The sequence below is a fragment of the Mustela nivalis genome (genome assembly GCF_964662115.1).
Source record: "Mustela nivalis genome assembly, chromosome: 14".
In the NCBI taxonomy this organism is placed as follows: Eukaryota; Metazoa; Chordata; class Mammalia; order Carnivora; family Mustelidae; genus Mustela; species Mustela nivalis.
This window is the reverse complement of record NC_139033.1, coordinates 7,225,961-7,251,017: the sequence shown is the minus strand read 5'-3', so window position 1 is coordinate 7,251,017 and position 25,057 is coordinate 7,225,961. Positions and strand designations below refer to the sequence as shown.

Below are 25,057 nucleotides of genomic sequence, written 5' to 3'. Positions count from 1 at the left end.
GTATACTAAGAGAGCCATCGGCAACGCCATGTCTAAAACTCGACCACTTAGAAACCCTGCAGAAAATTTTTCTCCATTCCAGTAGTTTCATCGACATCCCTGAACTTGACTCAGGCTGTCCCAGCATTGTTGGGTCCCTTGCCCATGCAGGAACAAGTCACTGTGGCCAGAGACCTGTGGAACTCTCTGTGATGGCTACCTGTGCATCTGAAATATTTGAGGGTAAGACAATTCCCAAATCTTCCTGAAGAAGATCAGGTGAGAGGGATGGAAACAGGCCTGCTGGGTGAAACAGAGTCGTTCTTCGCCCTCGTGACATGTTCAGTACACGACGTCCTTTATCCTCAGAATAATTGCCGAGGCTCAAAAAGATTCAGAGAGTCTCCGTGTCATGGCCAGCTCCTCACTTCCAGATACAGAAACAGTCCTCTGTGCGGGGAGGCACCCTGCCTTTGGGAGATGGAGCTAGGACTTGAACCCAGGCCTGGGTGACCCGAAGTCCCCCACTGACCCGCGCCTCTCCCAGAAACCCCTGTCCCCTGGTGAGCTGCAGGAACCCTCCTCAGCTCTTTGTTCAAGTCTCTTAACTCACACAGCCAGTCAGCGAGTTCTTTATTCCCACAAACGATGCTATTAAACAAATAGCGCTGGGAACTAGAGGCTGGCCTGGGAGCAGCCGCACGCTCTGGCTCCCAAGGCACACGGCAGAGGCTCCAGGAGCCAAGGCCGCCGTGGAAGCGTGTCCGGGCGCCGTTTTGTGCCAAGATGGCAGAAGAGCAGCTCAGGCCTGGCGCTCGGAGCTCCTTGGGCCCCGTGCCTTCCTGCGCGCTCCAGGAGGCTGCATCAGGGACCTCCTGGAAAAGTCCCCTGCCCAGGCCGAGGTGGCAGACCTCCCCAGGCCAAAAAGCTGAGAAGCCGGGGTTGACACAGAGGCCTCTTTCTGTCGGGTCAGTAAGCAGCTGCGGAGGATGCGTAGGACGGAGCTAAATTTACTTGTTCCCTTCTTTCCCGGAACAGCGGCAGCGACGCTCGGGGTGCAGCTGTCTCGCTCTCCCGTGAGCCTTCTGCAGGCACCGGCTTGCACAGAGCCGGGCTCTCGGGGCCGCGGATTCCCTGCCGGCTCCTGCCCTCCCCGCGTGCGGCGGGCAGGACGGGCAGCGTGGGGTTGGCCTCGGGTGTCCGCGCGTAGGGAAAGTCTGGAGCTGCCTCCGAGACCCCCCCGCCCCGGGGGTGAGATCATCCCCTTGGAGAAACCGACTGAGCAGCAGATCACAGAGCCCCGGGCCTGGGGGAGGCCACTCGCAGCCACACCCGCCCGCCTCCGCTTTCGCTGCTGAGCCTAGTGGGAAAGTTGGAAGGCCCCAGCCCGAGTGGGGAGCAGGGGAGCGGCGGGGGCCACCGGGGCGGGGCGTCCCAGACACAAAGCCGGGCTGCTTTGGCCCCATGCTTTCCATGATGTCTCCGTTTTCCGATCTGAGGGCCACCTTCGGCCAGGCCTTCGCCTGCTGCTCCAAAGGGTTTCTGACAAGCGCTTTGTGAGACTCTCAGAAGGTGCCCACGGGTGGGGAAGTGAAAGGAGTAGGGACGGGGAAGAAACTGCTGCTTTATTTCGAGCCTCGCTTGAACGGCTTCTTGGCGGTTACTGCTCCCGTTTTGCTGAGTCAGAAGCATCCCCCAGCTGCTCACCGGAAACACAGCTGTTGGGCGAAAATAACCACAGAGCCGAGCATCGTGCACCTTCCAGAAAAGAGGGCAGAAAACCTCAAAACAAAAGAGAAAAATACGAAACCATGAAAGAGGCACCGTCGAGAACTCGCTGCAGCTCGCCCCCTCACGCAGGCTGGCAGCTCCGAGACCCAGTCGGGCTGCTTTTCCACTTGGTGGTGGTCGGGGGGTGTGGATCAGTGCGCCCTCCCAAAAGAGAGGTGGCCACGTCCTAAGCCCTGGAAACTGTGAATGTGACACACCTGGAAAAGGGGTCTTTCTAGATGTAGTTAACTGAATGATCTCAAGAGGAGATCATCCTAGATTACCTGGGTGGGCCCTGAATCCAATGACAGGTGACCTTGTGAGGGCGAGGCCAGGGGACAGCAGACAGAGAACACACAGAGTCATACAGAGGGCAAGGCGGGTGAAGGTGGAGGCAGAGGTGGGTATTATATGCGGCTCCAGGCCGGAGGAACATTGAGGATTTGTAACAGCAGCCACAGGAAATTAACAGAGCACCCCCAGGTTCCATTTGCTGGGTCCTGTCCCCAGCCACTCCTCTTCCCTTGTCTGGACGGAAAACGTTCACAGCATCTCACTCAAGAGGTGTCTTACACAGACACTGAGCTTCCCTTTCCTCCGGGCTTCGTGATTATCAGGAAGGACTTGAGGACTCCAGGGACTAGGCAGGAGAGCTGGGATGCCGGGTCTGGATAAGACTCCGTGGCAGGCCAGGCGTGGGACCTCGGCCACCAGCCATCATTCACACTGCTCCTTAGAAAACAGGCTCTGGGGGTTGAACCCCAGTTTTGCCACTTAACTAGCTGTGTGGTGTGGATTGAGGTTTTCAACCTCTCTGGGCCTCAGTTTCTCCTCTGTACAATGGGGAGATGCTCTGAAAACCACCCTGCTGTGAAACAGAGATGTTGAAAAGAATAAGTATTGGGTGCCTGGGCTCAGTGAGCTGAGTGCCTGACTCTTGATTCGGGCTCAGGTCATGATCTCAAGGTGGTGAGATCGAGCCCCACATCGGGCTCCAAGCTCGGCAAGGAGTCCACTTGGGATTTCACTCTCTCTCCATCCCTCTCCTCATGCTCTCTCTCTCTCTAAAGTAAATAAATCCATCTTTTTTTTTTTTTTTTTTTAAGAATAATTGTTGTTAGTGCATAACAGAGACTTTAGGGAAATTGGAGGACAATTGGCGGAGGCCAAAATCAAATAAGGAGAGAAAGCCCAGAGCTGACGGTATGGTGCCAGATCTCCAGGAGGAGCTTGGGGACAGGAGACCCCATCTGGGTCATGCAAGGCTAGGGGCCAGGACTGGGAAACTGGGTCCTCCATGAGGCTGGGGCTTATAGGAGCCTTCCCCCCGCTATGGCTGTAAGGTTTGAGGTAGTACATGCAAAGCCGTACTTGGGTAAGGCTGTACCTGATAGCTCTTACAGTCCAGGGCTTTACAGAAGTGTCATAAATGTCTGTTGGTTTGGGCAGCTCAGCATCTGCAACACCAACTTTTGATGACAACATCCCAGTTTACCTTTAGGAAACGACCCCTAGTCCATGGCTTTATTCCAGAGGAGGATATACAACCCAGAACCAACCAATTAGAGTCACAGATTAGGTCACAGGTAGGCATGGGAGTGAACAGTTGCTAAGACTCCTGGGAAAGAAAACTCTGCTTTCCCTTGACTCTGCTATGTAAGTGGGATATGAGCCTGAACTACTGGAGGTTATCAGTGCCACCACCTTGAGAGATGGTGTACCTGAGGATGACTTGAGAACCAAGAAAAGCTGAGATGAGAGACAGATTCCTGATGACATTGAGAACCTGGATCCAGCAGTACCTGAAACCATCCAAACTTCCCAGTTCCATGAGACAATAAATATTCTCCATGTGTAATTTGAGTTGGCTTCTTACGAACAAAGGCATCCTGACTCCCACAGTATCATACGTGATAATCTCAGCAACACAAGGAGGAAGGCATTTTATTATGTCCATCTTATGAGAAGAAACTGAGGGTTGGAGACATTTACTCCCTTGTTCAAATCCCACTGCTAGTAAGTGGCAGGGCTGTGATGTGGTCCCGTTAGTCATGGGAAGGCAAAAGATGTTGTAGTTGGTACACTGAGGCTTTTGTGTCACGCCGTGAGAAAGTCACAAAAAATCTCAAGGCCCTCCTTGTGTGGCTCATCTACAAAATAGATGAGTTGGCATATTTTTAATGTTTTCAATAGACATCTATATATTTAACTAAATATATAAATAAATATTAAATATATATTTATATACATAAAGATTACTATGATAATTAACCACATGTTTTTTGTCCATAACTAACAGATGTTAGTGTTTTGCATACTTGCTACAGAGGCAAGATAATTTCTGGAAATCCACGCAAATCGTTAGATATTGATTCTAGATTCTGAAAGGCAGACTGAGTTTAGGCAACTTAAAATAAAAAACAAAATTACAAATTCTCTTATCTTTGCTCACATATTTAAAATTTCCAGTATTCGTCATTCCTTGTGTAGATCTGAGTTTCCACCTGGAATCATTTTTCCTTAGCCTGACAAAGAACTTGTAATATTTCTTATGGTGCAAGTCTGCTGGTGACAAATTCTACCACCTTTCATTTGTCGGAAAAAAAGCACTTTTATTTCACCTTCATTTATTTCTAAGGATAATTTTCACTGAATATAGACTCTTCGTTGACAGATTTTTGTTTGTTTTTTGTTATTGTTGCTTAATTCAACATATTAAGGATATCATTCCATTGTCTTTATCACTTGCATTGTTTTTAAGAGGGGAATCAGTGATATCCCTTATCTTTGTTTATTGAATGTAGGATTTCTTTTCATCTTGGCTGTTTTCAAGATTTTCTTTCCATTGCTAATTTGAAGTAATGTGATTATGATCGCTTTGATGTTCTTTTCTTTGTGTTTACCCTGCCTACAATTTGTTGAGCTTCTTGGATCGATAGCTTTATAATTTTTATCAGTTTTTGGAACATCTTCAGCCATTATCATTTAAAGTATTTTGTTCTACCTTCCTTTCCTACTGAGGCTCTGACTACATGTAGGGTTGACCATCTAATATTGTTGCAGAGGTCCCTGATGCTGTCGTCCTTTCTGGCCCCCCCCTCAGTCTTTTTTCTCCTTGTGCTGCATAAGCTTGTGTTACTATGTCATCATACCCATTATTTTTTTTTCTTCTGTAATCTTCAATATGTTAATAAACTTATCCAGTGAAGTTTTCGTTTTAGAGATTGTGTTTTTCCTCCCCAAAAGTTGCATTTAGTTCTTTAAAAAAAAAAAAAAAAAACTTCCACTTCTCCTTATGTTCATGCTTTCCTTTAAATCTTTGATCATATTCGTAATAGCTATTTCAAAGTCCGTGTCTGTTAATTACATCATCTTTGTCATTCTGGGTCAGTTTACACTAACTGGTAGTTCTCCTGGTAATGGGTCACATTTTCCTGCTTCTTTAGATGTCTAGTAATTTTATGTTGGATGCTAGACATTATTGTTATCTGGTTGAATCTAGATTTTTCTCATTTTCCTTTGGAATTCATTTGGCAAAATGTAAGTTACTTACTGTCAGTTTTACTTTTTTTGAGGTTTCTTAAAAAGCTTTGCTGAAGAAGACCTAGTGGAGCCTTTCTTCTTTCTCTCTCTCTCTCTCTTTAAGATTTATTTGTTTTATTTTAGGGTGGGGGGCATAAGCAGAGAGAGAGAGAGAGAGAGAATCCCAAGCAGACTCCCTGCTGACCACAGAGCCCAATGCAGCATTCAGTCTCAGGACCCTTAAATCATGACTTGAGCCAAAATCAAAAGTCAGACACTCAACCTACTGAGCCACCCAGGCATCCCATGGACCCTTTCTTCTAAGGCAAATTTAACCCTACTACTATGGTGCAACCACACTACTGTTTCTAAAGAATACCTTGGATGTTCAACAACTTACTCCCATTCTGGTTTGCTAAAACTTGATTGTCCGCCAGTCCTAAGAGAGCTCTGGGAATTATTCTGTTTATTCCTCCAGTAGTTGTTCTTTGTCATTCCTATAGCATTCCACTCAATGCCTGGGCAACGACATATCCAACCAATCACCCAAGAGCCTCCCAATACAGATTTCTGGTGCTATTAATCTGTGCAGCACCTTCTTCTCTAGGACTTGGCCTCACAAAGTTTAGCCTCTTCAGTCTCCACACATGATAATCTATATGTCCTCAATTCAGAGAAACGTCCATGCTCTGCTTGGAATTCCCCTCCCTGTGCTGCAGTCTAAAACATACTTTCTGCCTAGGCAGAAAGCCAAGGTGATCATAGGGCTCACTTCATTGTCTTGCTTTTTTCAGGGCTCACAGTTCTGCACTGCCTGTTGCTCAATGTCTGAAAACTGTTGTTTCATATATTTTTTTCAGCTTTCTAGTTGTGTACAGATGGAAAACAAGTCTGGTACTAGTTATTTCATTATGGCTGGGAGCAGGAATCGACTCTAACTAACTTAAGCAAAAAGGGGGTGGGGAGGAAGGGAGTGAGGAGGGGAGAGGATGGAAGGAAGGGAGGGTGTGTTTCAGAAGGGCTTGGGGGATTCACAGAGTAGAAGTAATAGCCAAATAGTTCTCAGAAAGGACAGAGCCCAGAGAAGTTCTGGAGACCCATGGGAACTAAGAAACAGTCTCCTTAGGGCACAGACACCTGCATGCATGAGCTCCAACCCTGTGGAGATTTTCAAGATTCAAATTTCTGGGAGAATATATTTGGCATAGCCATGATCACGAGCTTACCTCTTGGCCAAAGGAGGGCAAAACACTCTGTTTAAGGATACTACCAAGATGATATCCAATGAGGGAGCATAGATCACCCAAACAAAACTGCGTTGTTCTTTCCAGAAGTAAGGAGAATAGCCGCTAGGCAGGCAAAAACAACAGGCACATTACACAACATTCAGTAAAGAACAAAATCTTTTAAGTAGGATTGGCTTTTAAGTTCAGAGCCTTGCGGGTTTTTTTTTTCTTTTTTGCTATTTAACCACTAAACTGCAGAGCTGTCCTCCTTCCCCTGACATCTTTGCCTTTCCCTACAACACAGAAACACTTTCCGCATGCCAATTCCACTTTACGGACAACATGTAGACAATACGAATTTTGCATGAGGCCAGGAACTGGTTTAGGGATCCCTGGGAAGAGATTCTTCTCTGAGCCTGCCAGTGTTCAAGGAGGACTTCCAGTGAATAAACTCACTTGCGGGTGAAAGGCAAGCATCAACCTGTGTCCTGGGAATAGAGCAAGAAAGGAAACATGTCTATTCGGCTTCCCGTACTTATAACCACCCGGAGTTGGCAGCTCCTTGCCTGCAAGAAAATGTTTGGAGTTTCAAGAGTGAGTACGGGGTGGCTGCAGGCTAGTTCATCAACAGCTTCATCCAACTGAACACAGAGACAAATGTATCAACAGGTAAGGGAACCAGATGTTCTCTGCTTAGATTGTTCTGAGGAAATTCTGCCATCCCCACTCTGCCTGGAGGCTAATCAGATACCGTGTGTGTGCGCGTGTGAGTGCACACGCAACTTCTACAAAACTCACCACCTGAGGTCCTTCAAGTTTCATTACTTTCCTGTATAACCATACCCATTTCAGAGATGGGAAGCCTGAGGTACAGTACGTGGAACTGTGAGTCAGTGATAAAGCCAAGAATCACGTTGGTGGCTACACGGTAAAGCCCTCCTGGTTGCCGTGAGTGGGGGAGAGAAGACCGCGGGGGAGGGGAGAAAGAGAAAGAGGAAAACAAGTCTTCAAAGACACCTGGGTTTTTGGAGACTCGGGTGCTGGGAGGTGCCATTTGTACACAATCAAGACATACTGAAACCACAGGGAAGTGAATACCCTACCATCACACGGTGAGGCTCTTTCTCCAGCTTTGTGTTTTAGCCATGGCCCTTTTCTCATTCAACTTAGAAAGAAGTCTTTTCATTCCTTATGGGGCTTTTTTGTTCTCAAGAAAGAAATCATGGGGGCCACTTGGGTGGCTCAGTTGGTTAAGCATCTGCCTTTGGCTCTGGTCATGATCCCAGGGTCCTGGGATTGAGTCCTGCATTGGGCTCCTTGCTCAGCCCACCACTCCCTCTGCTTGTGCTCTCTCTCCCTGTCTCTCTGACAAATAATTTTTAAAAATCTTATAAAAATCAATCAGTCAGTCAATCAATCAATCATGGTACTTCCATCCTGATTGAGAAGGCTGAGACAAGGTAGTAAAACTATTTCCTGGAGGGGTCTTGGGGACTTGTGTCTTATTGATAGCTCCTACTATAAGGGCTGTAGGGGGAGAAGAAGATAAAACTCAAAATGTTTGGAGGAAGAAGGGTAGACTTTGGGGCCCGTCTTCCAGGCCAATGGGAGAGATGTAGGGATGAGGACAATCTTCTGCAGAAGTGGCTAGAGCCTGTGAGGTCTGTAAAGGGACAGATGATCGTGTTCATAATGCCTGAGCCATACTGGGTGTTCATGAAATTATCTGCTGAAGGAAAGAATGATGAAGTGAGTGGATGTGAATCCCCAGTCACTTCTACCCTACACACTCTAGGGCCTCCATGCCCCTGAGCATTTTTCCACCCTTGGCTGTCCTGGCATCACTCTACTCTACAAGGCGATGGATCTTAAGATTTTGCAGGCCATGAGCTCTTCCGAGAATCTGATGAGAGCAACCAACACTCTTCTTAGAAAAGGCACAGATAGACTCCTACGCACAGCCGTGCACATCTCTTCAAATGGAGAGCAAATGCCTGGGTCCTCACCCATAGCTTCAGCCTGATGATCCCTTTCTTGCTCTTCTCTCTTCCTCTTCCCAAAGAGGTCATTGGCTCTACTGGGTTCCCACAGCACTTTTTAATTTTAGTTCAAAACTACCATAGTTAGTTTGGTCACACATCTGTCATTTGGGCAGGGCTTGGGGCAGTCTGCTCTGCTCTACTCAGAGTTCCTGGGAATCATCAGAAAACTCGCTCACTCACCTGGCTGGAGGTGGGTGCTGGAAAGACCTGGGCAGTTGGGAGCTGACCCCCAAAGCTGGGGAGTCCTTGGGAAGTTCTGCCTGTCTAAACTGATCTATCAGTCTCCCTGGCACACATTTTGAACATAGTCCATTATTACTTAACACACAACACTGTGGTGCTTATGTGTGCCCATGGAGTGTGGTAGTTACATCTGTTTTAGAGCAACACTAGTCCTTTAGGGACAAGGACCACAGCTTGATTCATGTCTATTTCCCCATGGGCCTAGCAGGACCTTGCACATAGTAGGTGTTTAACATATGCAAGTTGGAATCAAACTCAACACCCTCAAAAACAAATAATCCAATTAAAAATGGATAGAAGACATGAACAGACATCTCTCCAAAGAAGTCACCCAGATGGCCAACAGACACATGAAAAGATGCTCAACATCATTCATCATCAGGGAAATGCAAATCAAAGCTACAATGAGATACCACCTCATACCTCTCAGAATGGCTAAAATCAACACTAGAAACAACAGGTGTTGGCAAGGATGTGGAAGAAGGGGAACCCTGGCGCAGTACCGGAGGGAATGCAAACTGGTGCAGCCACTCTGGACAACAGCATGGAGGTTCCTCAAAAAGTTAAAAATAGAGCTACTCTATGACCCAGCAATTACACTACTTGGTGTTTACCAAAAGAATACAAAAATACTAATTCAAAGGGATACATGCATCCCTATGTTTATCTACAATAACCAAGCAAATGGAAGGAGCCCAAGTGTCCACCAACTGATGAATGGATAAAGATGTAGTACATACCCACAATGGGATATTGCTCAGCTATATAAAAAAAAAAAAAAAAGTGAAATCTTGTCATTTGCATTGATGCAGGTGATCTGGAGAGTATAATGCTAAGCAAAATTAGTAGAGAAAGACAAATACCATGATTTCACTCATATGTGGAATTTAAGAAACGCAACAAACCAGCAAAGAGTTAAAAAAGAGAGAGGGAAATGACAGATGCTGGCGAGGATGTGGAGAAAGAGGAATCCTCTTACACTGCTAGTGGGAATGCAAGCTGGTGCAACCACTCTGGAAAACAGCATGGCGGTTTCTCAAAAAGTCGGAAATAGAGCTACTTTACGACCCAGCACTACTAGGTATTTACCCTAAAGATACAAACATAGTTATCCAAAGGGGCACGTGCACCCGAATGTTTATAGCAGCAATGTCCACAGTAGCCAAACTATGGAAAGAACCTAGATGACCATCAACAGATGAATGGATAAAGAAGATGTGGTATATATATACATGGAATACTATGCAGCCATCAAAAGAAATGAAATCTTGCCATTTGTGACAATGTGGATGGAACTAGAGGGTATTATGCTTAGTGAAATAAGTCAATCAGAAAAAGACAACTATCATATAATCTCCCTGATATGAGGAAGTGGAGATGCAACGTGGGGGGCTTGGGGGGTATGAAAAGAATAAATGAAACAAGATGGGATTGGGAGGGAGACAAACCATTAGAGACTCTTAATCTCACAAAACAAACTGAGGGTTGCTGGGGGGAGGTGGGTAGGGAGAGGGGGGTGGGGTTACGGACATTGGGGAGGGTATGTGCTATGGTGAGTGCTGTGAAGTGTGTAAACCTGGCGATTCACAGACCTCTACCCCTGGGGCTAATAATACATCATATGTTTATTTTTTTAAAAAAAATTTTAAAAGAGAGAGAGAGAAACAAAAAACAAACTCTGAACTATAGGGAACATCTTCCCAGAGGGGAGGTGAGTGTGAGGATGGGTTAAATGGGCGATGGGATTAAGGAGGGCGCTTGCTGGTTGAGCCCCAGGTGATTAAAATAAAAACTTAAGACACGCCTGGGTGGCTCAGTGGGGTAAGCCTCTGCCTTTAGCTCAGGTCATGATCCCAGGGTCCTGGGATGGAGCCCCGCATCTGGCTCTCTGCTCAGCGGGGAGACTGCTTCCCCATCTCTCTCTCTGCCTGCCTCTCTGCCTACTTGTGATCTCTCTCTCTCTGTCAAATAAATAAATAAAATGTTTTTTTAAAAAATAAAATAAAATAGAAACTTAGGGGCGCCTGGGTGGCTTAGTGGGTTAAGCCACTGCCTTCGGCTCAGGTCATGATCTCAGGGTCCTGGGATCGAGTCCCACATCGGGCTCTCTGCTCAGCAGGGAGCCTGCTTCCTCCTCTCTCTCTTTCTCTGCCTGCCTCTCTGCCTACTTGTGATCTCTGTCTGTCAAATAAATAAATAAAATCTTTAAAAAAAATAAAATAAAATAGAAACTTAAAAATATATATTTATAGGCTAGTTCGAATACATATGTCGGTGTGTACTTTTTTAGTATTACACCCCACTACATTTCAAAAACAGGATTAAATTTAGCTTATTTGCATATGTCAATATAACAAAATAAAAATTTCAGAACAAGGAAATGGGGGCTAAGTCAAAATAAAAGGTAGGAAGATACGTCTTGAGCATCCTGGTGGTAAGAAGAAAGAACAAACTATAAACAGTTACTCAATTCATGTGTTAGATATAAACACAACGATTGCTCAGGAGTTGCTCAGCTTCTTCTAGAATAGGCTACATAAAATTACAACCTCCTTGCAGTAAAAATTAGAGCAAGTTTATGCAACAAATTCCATATAATGTCCCTCAATGCAGGTAAAGGGAAGTTCAACACAAGCAAATCTGCAAGTGGCCAAAGACAAGGGTGTGGTTCCCTGAGAGTCTGGTTCTTCCTAAGCCAAAATATAAGACTGTCTGGTCCAGGCTTTTTCTAGAGGGTGGACAACAGAATACCATTCCTGGAGCGTTTCTACCCACAAGGGGTTCTGTGGTCAAGAAAAGGTAGGAAAATCACCCATGTCTTCCTCTTGGAACTTCACAATGAACACAGGCTTTTTAAAGGTTCTGAGAAGTCCCGCAGTAAAGAAACCCAGCATTTCCCAAGCTTCTTCCACCACTGTCGTGCAAGACCCTAGGCACAGTCTTCTACTTAGGGACCTAGGTTCACTGCTCCTGCTATGTAGTTTTTCTTTCTCTTAAGAGCATATGGGACTACCAGATTGCTCTTCTTAAACAAGCTATGCCAACATCCTTTCCCTTTGTCTTTTCTTGAAAGGATCCAGGAAGGAAAAAAGGTAGTATCTGCAACTTTTCTGCTTAAAGCACCTTCATTTAAAGTCCTTTTGACTTGTTCTTTGTTATAGATATGACTCAAAAAAAAGAAGTAGATTAGGGAGAAATTTGTCCTTCCAAATTTCAAATAAGGCAGAAGACAGGTGTGGCTAACTGTCACCCAGAGTCCACGACTTCTACCCCTGGAAAAATAAAAAGGGGTCAGCACCCACCTGTCCCTTGCTGGTCCCTTTGGTTCTCCATAACCCTGCTGGCTAAGTGAGCAGTCCTCACTCAGACCAGTCAGAAACCAGAGTTGCACCTTCAGCAGATGGCTGGGAGCAGCGAGGGCAATAACTGTCTATTTGTTTTGGCGTTGCGCATGAAGAGAAATAAAGCGTGTGTGTCACCCTTTGTCCAGTTCCTGTCTCTTGGTACGCTAGCATTTCCATCTCAAAAGAATCAAAGTGTGATCTAGTTCAGAAAGGGAAAGCGCGCCTCATTTTGGCAGGCCGTAGAACAATCCCAGAGTCTTTTCTTCACAAAGCACTTGTTAATATCCTACTTAATATTCCATGGAACACACTGTACAGAATTGATTAAATAGATGGAGGGGTTGCAGAGACTTCAGATCAATGATTCTCAAACTAGATTCCAGGGAGCACTAGTGGTTCTCAAGCGTCGCAGGGGCGGTGAGAGAGAGAGAGAGAGAGAGAGAGAGAGAGAGGAACAGGACAGGCCCTCTGCATGCTGACTGCTGAGCCCCCAAACCTAAGTTCATCATGGCAGTTTCTCTTTTCTCTCTCTAATCATGTGTTTGGCAGGGGAAAAGGCTGGAGGTTGTGGGGGAGAGAGTGTCTGTTACTTAAAATTAGAAAATGTTTGAGAAGCACTGCTTTAAACAAAGCACCACATATATTACTTCTCACAACTGAGATTCTGATAAGAATTAAAAATCAAACAGTTTTAGTTATATTCTTAGCAAGAACCTGGGGGACAGAGATTTAATTTTTTTTTAATCAAAAGCAGTGCCGTGGAAAAACATACAATAAACAAAGAAAATCTTTGCAGCCCTATAATTAACAAAGAGTTAATATTCTTAATTTATAAAATGACCCTACAAATTAATAAGAAAAAGACCAATCACCCAAGAGAAGCATGGGCCAAGGCTTCAGAATTCACAGTAGCAGAAATGCAAATGGCCAATAAACATATGAAAAGATGCTCAGGCTCACTTGTCAGGGAAATGCAAATGAGAACAATGAGATACTATTTTTTACCCATCAGATTGGCAAAAATGGAAAATATGTGTAGCATCCAGAGCTGGCAAGGGTGTGAGGAATCCGCTTCTCTCGAACACCATCGGGGGGAGAGGCTGTAAATTATTATAGCGTCGTGGAAAATCAACTGTTGGTATTTTTTAAAATTTAAACTGTGGCCCAGCACTCTCACTTCTGGGAATATATCCACCAGAAATGAAAATGTCAGTACATAAAGACATAAATATATGAAGAAGTTTATTGCAGCATCGTTTGTAATAGTTAAAAAAAAAAAAACCTGGAAACAAGCTGAATGCACATTAATAGGACAAAGGTTGAGGAAATCAGGATCTATTTACATTAAGGAATGCAGTGTAGCTATTAAAAATTATAAAAGAAAATTATATAAATTGACAGAGATATGCCGGCAATACTCTGCTAGATAGAATAAAAAGCAAGTGTGATCTTATTTTTATTAAAAAAAAAAAAAAAGACCCAAAAAAAAGTCACAGCCTCTAAGTAGGTTTTTCTATGTTTTTATAAATAACGGAAACAGTGGGGAAACATTTATACCAAATTGTTAACAGCAGTGGCATCAAGGGAGCTGGATTGGAGAGGGGCAGGGAGACTGTTAATTTTATTTTAGACGCTTCTCTGTTGTTTGAATGGTTATAAAAGATATATATTACTTTCATAATTCAAATGATTGGAATTTTAAAAAGCAGAATTAGGAAAGAAAATTCAAAGCAAATCAAATTACTTTGAGAATCACCGGAAGAAAGGGTGGGGCTGGCCTCTGGTGTGGATGGAATCTTAAAGCACTAGACCCAAAGGGGGTGTCTGGCTACTATAAGGCACCCCAACTATGCATGAGGGTGGGCTGAAGGCGAGCCTTTTAGTAGGGCCAACATCTTTCTTGAAAACCAGTCCTGACTCTTCTCTAATAAACACGGAAGGATTAAACGAGGTCCCAACTATGTTAGAGAACAGGGGTCAGCAATTTTTTTCTGTAAAAGAAAAATAGTGCCTATGTTAGGGTTTGTGGGCCATCCTCTCTCTGTCACGCGACTCAGCCCTGTCATTGTAGCATATCAGTAACCATAGACAATATGTGTATGAATGTATGTGAATGTGGCAGTGTCCCAATAAAACTTTATTTATAAAACAGGTGGTACCTGGATTCAACCTAGGGGCTATAGTTTGCTGACCTCTGCTATAGAGTATGGGCATGATTATATTTTAAAAGGAAACTTGGGGTGCCTGGGTGGCTCAGATGGCTAAGCGTCTGCCTTCAGCTCAGGTCACCATCCCAGGGTCCTAGGATGGAGCCCCACATTGGGCTCCCCGCTCAGTGGGAAGCCTGCTTCTCCTTCCTCTGTTGCACTCTCTCTCAAATAAAATAGATAAAATCCTTAAAAATAAATAAATAAATAAATAAAAGGAAACGTTTTCATGGAAGTATGAATATGTGTATTATAAAAGTATACAAGTCCAGTGAATTTTCACAGAGTGAACACAAACTCATAATGACCACCCTGGTGAAGATGTGGAAATTTACCAATTCCACAAAAGTGTTCCTTGTGCCCCTCCCTGTTATCCCCATCCCCCATCACCAAAGATAGCCACTAATTTTGCTTTCATCCTCACAATTTGTTTTGTTTGGCTGTAAATTTAATGTAAATGGAATCCATGTAGCTCTATCTTTCATTCAAAGACATACGAGTGAGATTCCCCCCCACACACGATTGCGTGGGTTTGTCCAAAGTCATATCCCATATATAGTGTTGCAATTACACACCATAAGAATATGCCACACTTTCTGTATCTGTTCTACTATTGGTAATATTTGGGCTGTTTCCAGTGTGCGGCCTGCTATAGACTGAAGGTTTGTGTCCCTCTGAAACTCATGTTTAAACAAACCTAATCAGTGTGATGGTATTAGGAGGTGGTGTCCTTGGGAGGTGATGAGCTCATGAGGGTGGAGTCCTTAGGAATGGGATTAGTGCCCTTATAAACAATCCCTAGAGAGATCCCTGTCCCTTCCACCACGGAGAACACAGCAAGAAGATGGTCATCTATGAACCAGGAAGCGGGTTCTCACCAGACACCAAATCTAACAGCATCCTGATCTTGGACTTCCCAGCGTCTGGAACCAGAAGAAATAAATTCCTTTTTTTGTTTTGGGGGTTTTTTTTTAAGATTTTATTTATTTATTTGACACAGAGAGAGAGATCACAAGGAGGCAGAAAGGCAGGCAGAGAGAGAGGGGGAAGCAGGCTCCCCACTGAGCAGAGAGCCCGATGCGGGGCTCGATCCCAGGATCCTGGGATCATGACCTGAACCGAAGGCAGAGGTTTTAACCACTGAGCCACCCAGGTTTTTATCAGCCAAATTTCTGTTTTTATCAGCCAATCAGTCTGTGGTCTTCTGCTATCACAAATAATACTGCTACGAACATTCTCGGCCGTGTCCGTGGTGCACACATTTACACACTGCTAACGAGCATATTCATAGAGCATACATCCTATATTCAGCTTTAGCAAATACTGCTAAGTAATTTTCCGAAGTGTCTGTAGTCATGGACACTCCTATCTTCAGGATATGAGCGTTCCGGCTGCTCTAAGCATTGCCGACACCTTGGTTTCCACAGGTTTCTTTTTTTGTAACTTTATTTTTTTTTTTAAGATTTTATTTATTTACTTGACAGACAGAGATCACAGTAGGCAGAGAGGCAGGCAGAGAGAGAGGAGGAAGCAGGCTCCCCGCTGAGCAGAGAGCCGGATGCGGGGCTCGATCCCAGGATCCTGAGATCATGATCTGAGCCTAAAGCAGAGGCTTTAAACCACTGAGCCACCCAGGCACCTGCTTTTTGTAACTTTAGCCATTGTTGTATGTGTCTGTGTATAACTCATATACAGCAAATTCAAAAATCTTAGGTGTCCACCCAAAAGTTTTTACATGTGTAAAAATTCCCATTGTGGTTTGTACTGCATTCCCTTAATCACTAATGTTGCTGATGCTCTTTTGGCCACTTGGATTTCTCTTTTGTGAAAAGCTTATTCACGCATTTTGCCCATTAATAAAAAATTGGGGTTGTTTGTCTTTTCCTTATTGATTTACTGGAGTTCTTTCAATATTCTGAATACGTGAGTCGTCTGTTGGCATCTTTACTCCAACTATCTTCTCCCACTCTGTGGTTTGCATTTTCATTGTCTTAGTAGAATCTTTCGATGAACAGAAGAAGTTCCAGTGACGTCTAATTGGTCAATTACTTCCTTTATGGTGTGTGTGTGTGTGTGTGTGTGTGTCCTGTTACAGAAATATTTGCTAAAGAAAATCTTTCTCTACCTACAACACTTCTGACATCAATTGTGTGGGGTTTTTCCCCGCATTCCAATCAATTCTCCAACTTTTGGGACACGAACTGGGTGTCCTAGAACTCATTTCTGACACTAACGACACACAGTTAGCCTCAGATCTGAGTTAAGGGCTCCGTCCCACAAGACAGTATCCCCTTGGATGCTTGTCACAGTAATGGGTGCCTAGGGTACACTCTCTGCTGTCTGACGTGGCTACAAAATCTGGAGTTACCACAAGAACACCACCTCCCCAACCTCTGGTTTGATCATTTGCTAGAACAGCTGAAAAAATTCAGGGAAATAATGATTTATCATTACTTCGTATAAAAAATATAGATGAACGGGGTGCCTGGGTGGCTCAGTGGGTTAAAGCCTCTGCTTTCAGCTCAGGTCATGATCTCAGGGTCTTGGGATCCAGCCCCGCATTGGGCTCCCTGCTCAGCGGGGAGCCTGCTTCCCTTTCTCTCTCTCTGCCTGCCTCTCTGCCTACTTGTGATCTCTCTCTCTGTGTCAAATAAATAAATAAAAATCTTAAAAAAAAAAAAAAGTATATAGATGAACAATCAGATGAGGACGTACACCGGACAAGATCTGGAAAGGTCTCAAGCACACGACATCCGGTCCCCATGGAGCCACTCTCCAGAACACTGACTTGTTCACCACCCAAGAAGTTCTCCAAGCCCACAGTCTAGGGATGTTTACGAAGGCTTTATCAAATAGGCATGATTGACTTTTAAATCAATTGCTAGCCTCACTCTTCTCCCCAGAGGGTAGGCGGTTGGGGCTGAAAGTTCTAAACCTCTAATCCTGGCTTAATCTTTCTGGTGATCACCCCCCAACCTGAAACTACTTGGGGACCCACCAAGAGTTGGCCTCCTTAGAACAAAAGATGCTTCTATCACCCAGGAAATTCCAAGGGATTTAAGAGCTCTGTGTAAGATGAACCTATCACACCCATTTCTCAGGAAATCATAAGGGATTTAAGAGTTTCTGTCAGGAACCAGAGGCAGAGATGAATATATATATCTTATCTTGTCACAGTCGCCTGTCCTAAAGTCATGAAGATATTCTATGCTATCTTCTAGAAGCTTTATTGCTTTCCTTTATACGTTTAGTGTCTGTAACCACTGTAATAACCTCAACCAGGAATGTTAAGAAGTAGGCATCACCCAGTGCAATGTTTTCAGTCGCTCATGGTCTTCTAGAACCTTGCCGTTGGCCATCAAGACATGGAGTCTACTTCCCCTTCCTTTCAACTTGGGCTGGACCCCATGACTGCTCTAAGCAACAGAATGTGATAGAAGTGACAGCATGACCCCCAGGGACAGGTCATGGAAAGGGATGTGGCCTCCATCTGGCTTGCTCTCTGTCTCAGGACACTTACTCTGGTGCCTTGACCACCGTGTAAGAAGTCCCACTGCGCCAAAGCCACCCTGTTGGAGAGACTTTGTGCAGAGACCATGCTGAGATAGAATGTGCACCCAAGAAGACCAGCTGCTCCAGCCCTCAGCTGTCCGTGGCTTCCCAATCCCGATGAACATAAGTAGCCTTCCGGATAGATGACCTCCACCCGAGCCACAGGAGACACCTGAACGAGAACGGCTCAGCCAAGCTGCTTCCGAATCCCTGGCTTATAGAAGCCATGAAGAAGAATTAGCACCTGTTGCTTTAAGCCACCATGGTTAGGGCTCACTTGCTGTTCAGTGGGTAATGGAACAGCAGGAAGGAAGAAGGCCGCCCGTCTTTCCAAGCTCTCATTCAGCACTAGTCTCACCAGAAGGACGATAACCTGCGGACTGGGGTAGTTTTCTTTCCAACCCCATGCTTCTTTTTAGGTGTGCGTCTTCAACGCTCGAAGGCTTTGGCCTTCTATTTTCGAGGCTCATTTTAATCTACTCAGTGTCTGTGTAAATGGAAGAGCACATTCCTAAAAAAGGGAAGGCTCTTGGAGATTAAACAGATGGGAACAGTAGAAGAACAAGTCCCCCTTGACAACTCGTGAGAAGTGGTGAAGTCTTGGTGTTCATCCAGGGATCAACTGGGGGATTACTTCTCAAGCCTTGGTTAGAAAGAAAAGACACAGAGTGGGCCTGGGGGAACACTCAGCCCATCCACAGGAGAAAATGAGGCTGATTCCACAAAGAGATCTCGCTCTGCCGTCGCTGTCACTCAGCTGCTGGCTCTGGCTGTCTAGCAGCTCAGGTCAGAGAAAAGCCTCCTTAACTGGGCCCCAGGTCTAAGCAGCCTCTCTGATCCAGCCCGAGGACTCACTCTGCTTTCTAGAAGCTTCAGCAACAGAGCAGGCAAATTACAGTGGCTGGTTCACTAACAGGACTGCCCTTTCCTTGTTAAACACTCGCTTAATAGGCTAATAATGGCAGTAACACCTACCTACCTCTATCCACATGTTATTTACCTGTCTACCTGTTTATTCCGCACCCCTGCTCCCCTGACAAGCTACAGGCAATTGCAGACCTGGGTCATCTGGTTCCTGGCATCTCCCCTTCACCTAGCTCAGGGGTTGGTACAGAGCGGGGCTCTGAATTACATCCTCAATGAATGGATAAACGGAGGGAGTTAGTGAATCGTGGCCAAAGCGATCTTGATGAATATCCACTGAGCGTGGGCGCTATCCATTGTTTCAGGTGCCTCTTCAGCCCCTGCCAAGAGAGGAGCGGTTCTCTAGGTCTTACAGAGGTAGGGAAATTTGCTCACAGATCTCAGGGTCACTGAGGGGCAGAATCCCATTTCAAACCCAGCCCATCTGATCCACACACCTATGCTTTTTGACCCGAAGCATGTTCTTTCCACCAAGAGGCCTGCGGGGGAGACCGCCCACCCTTTCTCCTCTGGAGATAAGAGTGTTTTCACAAGGACAGTGGACCAGGCCTCACAGCCCCGCACAGAGTCTCTGGCTTGGGTCAGGGGGTTTTGTCCCACATCTGTGGCCTGGGAACTCAGGGAAAGGACAATTAAATTAAAGAGGTCACAGAAAAAAGAGGAGGGTGGGACACTGGTGGCCGAATCCAGAAAGGGCAGATTTCAATTTGCATAATAATTTTGTTAGCAACAATGGGCATCCAGGACATCTATTTAAAGGCTGTAATGTTAATTTAATGGGAAAAAAGCTAATACAATTCCCCCAGAATTTTTCAATTAAATTAATGTGATGGGCTTTAATGGATAACTTAAGTAGAGAGCGCGAATAAGAAAAATATTGCATAAATTATACATACATTTATATACATGCTGCCTGTATATATAATCTCGCTGCTCTGGAGGTTTTGACCTTATGCTTAAATCTGGTAACCAGTTATAAATCTGGCAACCAGTTATAACTCTATTTCAATTAAAGTGACCCTTTTATCATCCAAAGAAGGGGAGGGCTCCTCCCTATTCAGTTTCCGCACACCTCCTCCCTCGACAACATACCAGATGATTCGGGTCTTAAAGTAACAGAGGACTTACTGAACAGTAAGCCAAAATGACACACATGCGCACAAAAAGTCAATGATAGAAGAAGTCTAGCGATGCAAAATCTCATTCCTTGATCCCTGCCCCCTACAGACATCTAACAGAGCAGTAAGTAACATGGACTGAGTTTCAAACGTCACTTTTTTTTTTTTTTTTTCTGAAGCAAGTATCTATCCATTCGCTTATCTCATTCAGCAAGCGTTTCCTGAACACCCACTAAATGCTGAGCACTGTCTCAGGTGCTTCCAGGAACACTGTAGCGAACAATCAGACACGATCCCTGGCTTGTGAATAATCCAGGCATACATTCAGGTGAGTTCTTCATGCTTCCGTTTTATCACTTGTAAAATAAAGATAATGATCATGGTCGTCCCAAGTCCGTGTCCGAGATGGCCTCTGAGAGTCTCACCATCTGGCGTTCACACCTTTGTGGAGGACTCTCTCTCTCACAGAACAGTGCCCTGGAGAATGCTGCAGAAATGGAGAAGTATGACCTGTGAGGTCAAGGTCATAAAAGATATCGCAGCCCCTCTGTGCACGCTCGCTCCCTCTCTGGGTTCATTAGCTCTAAGGAGAGTCAGCCACTGTGTTGTGAGGATCCTCGAGCAGCCCTGTGGGCAGGTCCATGTGGTGACGGACAGACGCCTCCCGCCAGTGGCCAACATCATCTTGCCAATAGCCATGTGAGCGAGTCACGTCGGAGCCGATCTTCCAGCCCCGGCCAAGCCTTCAGATAAGACTGCAGTCCAGCCAACATCTCAATTGCACCCTCCTGAGACATCAGTCAGAACCATCTAGTTCTGCCATGCTCAGATTCCTGACCCACAGGAACTGTGTGAGGGAATAAATGCTTATGGTCACATTACATTTCTAAGTGTCAGAGTAATTTACAATGCACCAATAAATAGCAGACCCGATTTTCTCCCTTTCCAGCTGGCCTTGGGTGGAATTGTGATGGAGGCCAAGTGGGCCCAGACATGCTTCCTGGCCAACTTTGTGCAGCACATGCCCCTTTCCTCAGTCCTCACTCTCTACTTCTTTGCTTAAGCTTTTAGCTGATGCACAGGCTCCAAGATTATTATGGCCACTCTCAGAGGTATTGTCATTTTAATTAAAGTCTTCCGAAAATCAAAAAGGATTTCAGACCCAAAGAAATGAAAGTCTCCAGGTGAAATCTTGGGAAACAGAGTAGCTGTTAGGTGATGGGAACATTCAGGGATCCTTAAATCACGTCTCCTGGGGTCCTGTGCTTTTTACTCGATTCCAGCAACCAAAACAGAAAGGGCACACGAGTGCTAACACTGACTCATTTCCAGTTTTTAGCATCAATCTTTGTTTCCATAGGCTATTTTTCCTCCCTCATAGGCTATTACAGTTCACGAATTGCTGATAGAGAAAATAAAACGCTAAGTGAGGTCTTCCATTGATTAAACTCCAAAATGGATCAGCAGCGAACAGCAGTGAAGTCCTGGCCACGCCAGTGCACGGAGGCAGCTGTGAATTTGCAGCGAGCCCCAGGTTTGAATCTTGGCCCAGCCACACACCGGCTGCATGAGCATGAGTGAGTCCACCGACCTCACCATCTGAGCCATCTGAGTGAAGTGGGGATATTAATAGCTGTCTCATAAGAGTAGGAGGGAGCCTGGCGTGTAGTGGGAGCTGAATGCACGCTCGTGGCTGTTAGTGTACGGCACCCCACGGAGAGCGTGGCAGAGGCAGTGGGAATGAGCCTTTCTGCCCGGCATCCACCCAACTATTTAAGTGAACCTCGTAAGAGCTGAAGCCTAAGGGAGATGATGAGTCTGTAAGGCATGGCATGAGCGCTCTGTCCAGCACGCTGGAATCCCAGAGGGCCCCCCCAGCTATCAGTAAGTACTGCCAGCCCAGGAGGGCCCTCGGGACTATTTCCCAGGAGCTGATTCCCTCTGACACTGACTGCTGAGTTGGCCCCTTTCCCAGGAGGCATGAGGACACAACAGCAAAGGGAATAAGGAAGCCAGAGCTCCTTAGGGGTGGAACGCAATGCTCTCCCTGGTGGGACCAACTCCCATCTGAATTGGAGGCAAGCTAAGAGCTTGAGTCTTCAAGAGCAGCCCATTTAGGAAAGTCATTACATGGCTGCCTCCAGAGCATCGTCTCCAGGTCTCTTGGGTTCTACTGACTTGTGAAAGTCAGGGTCAGAGAGCCGCCTCTATCCACAGAGCCGGAAGGATGTGACTTGAGGGTTACCCCAGCCGTCTTCACCATCATGTGGATAGAGTCTGTCTGCAGGAAGAGAGAGAGGGGCACACAACTGCTGTTCGTAACCGTTTCCTTCTCTTTCTGGACACCTGCCCCCTTATCCTCCGAAGCATGGTCTGTCACTGTCTCCAATGACAAACAGTAGAATCAGAATGGAAGGCACCAGGCAAGTGAGCATTAACTCCTCTGTATTGCAAAAGCAAGCGAGTAGGCCGTGTGACAGAAATCAGATAGCCAGACAATGAAAGAATCAGTGAGCTACATTTGCCCTTGATAGAAATGGTTCTTTGCATAGGAGACCGGGACTGAGCGGGGATCAGGACAACATCTGTCAACTCACCCCGCCACCCGTGCCTCCATCCATCAATTCATCCACCCATCCATCCATCCACCCATGCGTCCACCCATCCATCAACTCATCAATCTACCGTTCCATCTGCTCCTCTACCCGCCCATTCACGCACCTACCCACCCACCTTCCCACACATGTATCCATCCATTCATCTACACGTACAAAACGCATGTGCGCGAGCGTGCGTGCACCCATTCATCCAATGACTCACTCGTCCACTCAGCAAAGTTTTACGGAGCACCCCCCACATCCTTGACCTTAGGAGAGATTCCCAATTCAACAGACATTTACTAAGAGCCTCCTCTTTGCCTGCTGGGCTAGATGCTGGCTTGCAAAGGCGAATAAGCCGGGGTCCCAGAGGGAGCGTGCAGTCTGGTCGTGGGTGGGGTGTGAAGGAAGGACTACGGAAACCCGGAAGACGCCCAACAGTCCATGGTCCAAAATGGCCCCCTGCAGTGGGGAGGGGCTGCCCAGAGCCCCTCGGTGTCCTTGCCCCGTCACCGCTGTGTGTAACCGCAGAGTGAGTGGGCAGTCCACGAAGGGGGAACAGAGCTAGCTCACCACAGTGGATGCATGCACTGCACTGGATCAGTACCTTTTGGGGGGAACAGTGCTCTCCCATTTTCGGATGTCATGGGCTGGTGGAGCAGACCACTCTCACTGTTCCAGGCCTGGCCAAGCCCAGAACCAATTCCTCCTGGCTCGAGGCGTGGGTTCTGGGATGTGGCCAGCAAGCCATCCTTGGAACATTGGCCGGAGCCTGGGCAAAAGGGCAGGTTCTCCTTCGAACGCCGATGAGCCTGGAGTGGCCAGGCCTCATGCTTCCCACCTCACCTCGAGTGTGTTTCAGGATGATGCCAATACACAGGGAAGCAGCACGGAGAGCAGGGGGAGAGATGGAGTAGGGCATCATTTGACCTCCTGGTCCAGCTGTGTCTCCCCTGATACACGAGCCGGCAGATCCCTCTTTTGACTTCAATCGGTCTGCCGTGGTTTCAGTCACATACAGCCTGGAGTCCCCAAGAACACACGTGGGAACATTCAGAAATAAGACACTATGGGCCTGTAGGAAGAGGACTTCTCTGCGGGGCAGCTGAGCCTGCGTGCTGGGAGGTAACGGGCAGAAGCTGATGAATGGATGAGCTGATGGGCGCCCTGTGGACCACCAGCCAGTCAGCCATGGCCTCGCGCACAGCAGCTCCTATCAAGGACAGACATGACTCTGACCCTGGAGTCCAGGAGAGAGCTGACCTAGAGCTTGGTTTCTGCCTTGCCTCTAATCTGCTACGTGATCTTGGGCTAATGACTGTCCCTCTCTGGGCCTCAGATACTTCCACTGTAAAGTGAAGAAATTATATCAGATCCACATTTCTTTCTTTCTTTTTCTTTTTCTTGAAAGATTTTATTTATTTACTTGACAGAAAGAGATAGAACACAAGCAGAAGGAGCAACAGGCAGAGGGAGAGGGAAAAGCAGGCTCCTCACTGAGCAGGGAGCATGATGTGGGACTCCATCCCAGGACCCTGGGATCATGGAACTGATCTAAAGGCAGATGCTTAACCAACTGAGTTACCCAGGCACCCTGAGATGCACATTTCTTTCTTTTTTTTTTCTTTTTTAAAGATTTTATTTATTTATTTATTTGGCAGAGAAAGAGAGATCACAATCAGGCAGAGAGGCAGGCAAAGAGAGAGGGGGAAGCAGGCTCTCCGCTGAGCAGAGAGCCTGATGCGGGGCTCGATCCCAGGACCCTGAGACCATGACCTGAGCCAAAGGCAGAGGCTTAACCCACTGAGCTACCCAGGTGCCCCAAGATGCACATTTCTTGAAGCATAATCAGTAAAACAGTCTTTTTTTTTTAAAGATTTTATTTATTTATTTGACAGAGAAAGAGAGATCACAAGTAGACGGAGAGGCAGGCAGAGAGAGGGGAGAAGCAGGCTCTCTGCTGAGCAGAGAACCTGATGCGGGGCTCGATCCCAGGACCCTGAGATCATGACCTGAGCTGAAGGCAGCAGCTTAACCCACTGAGCCACCCAGGCGCCCCTGGTTGTTTTTTTTTAAACTGAAATTGAAAAAACTATTCACATATGTGTGTGTGCTTAGGAGTTGTTGTGAATTGTATGGTGTCCTCTCCCAAAAAGATATGCTGAAGTCTTCCCCAAACCTCAGAACGTTTCCTGATTTGGAAATAGAACAATCTGGGTGAGCTCAGTTAGGATGAGGTCATGCTGGAGCAGAGCGGACCTTTCACCCAGCACGGCTGGTGTCCTTGTGAGAAGAACGCGGCACGCAAAGACAGACAGGGACGCGGTCACGTGGGGCTGCAGGTAAAGATGGGAGGGATGCGGCTGCAAGCCAAGGAATGCCTAAGATGGCTAAAGACTTCCAGAAGCCGGAAGGGGCAAGGAAGGATTCTTCCCTAGAGCCTTCAGAGGGAGTGAGATCCTGCCGAATGGGACACACTAATTCTGGACCTGTAACCTCCAGAGCTGGGCGAGAGAACAGATCTCAGTTGCTC

At 46.2% G+C, this 25,057-nt stretch overlaps 1 long non-coding RNA gene across 1 annotated transcript; it reads right to left on the bottom strand.

The window, feature by feature from the left end:
- Positions 1-681: 681 nt before the first annotated feature.
- LOC309848333 lies at positions 682-12,204 on the bottom strand. The gene is made up of 3 exons (XR_014302965.1): positions 12,085-12,204; positions 6,498-6,620; positions 682-1,761 (listed from the first exon to the last, which is right to left on the bottom strand). It is a non-coding gene; the product is annotated as an uncharacterized lncRNA (long non-coding RNA).
- Positions 12,205-25,057: the final 12,853 nt, after the last annotated feature.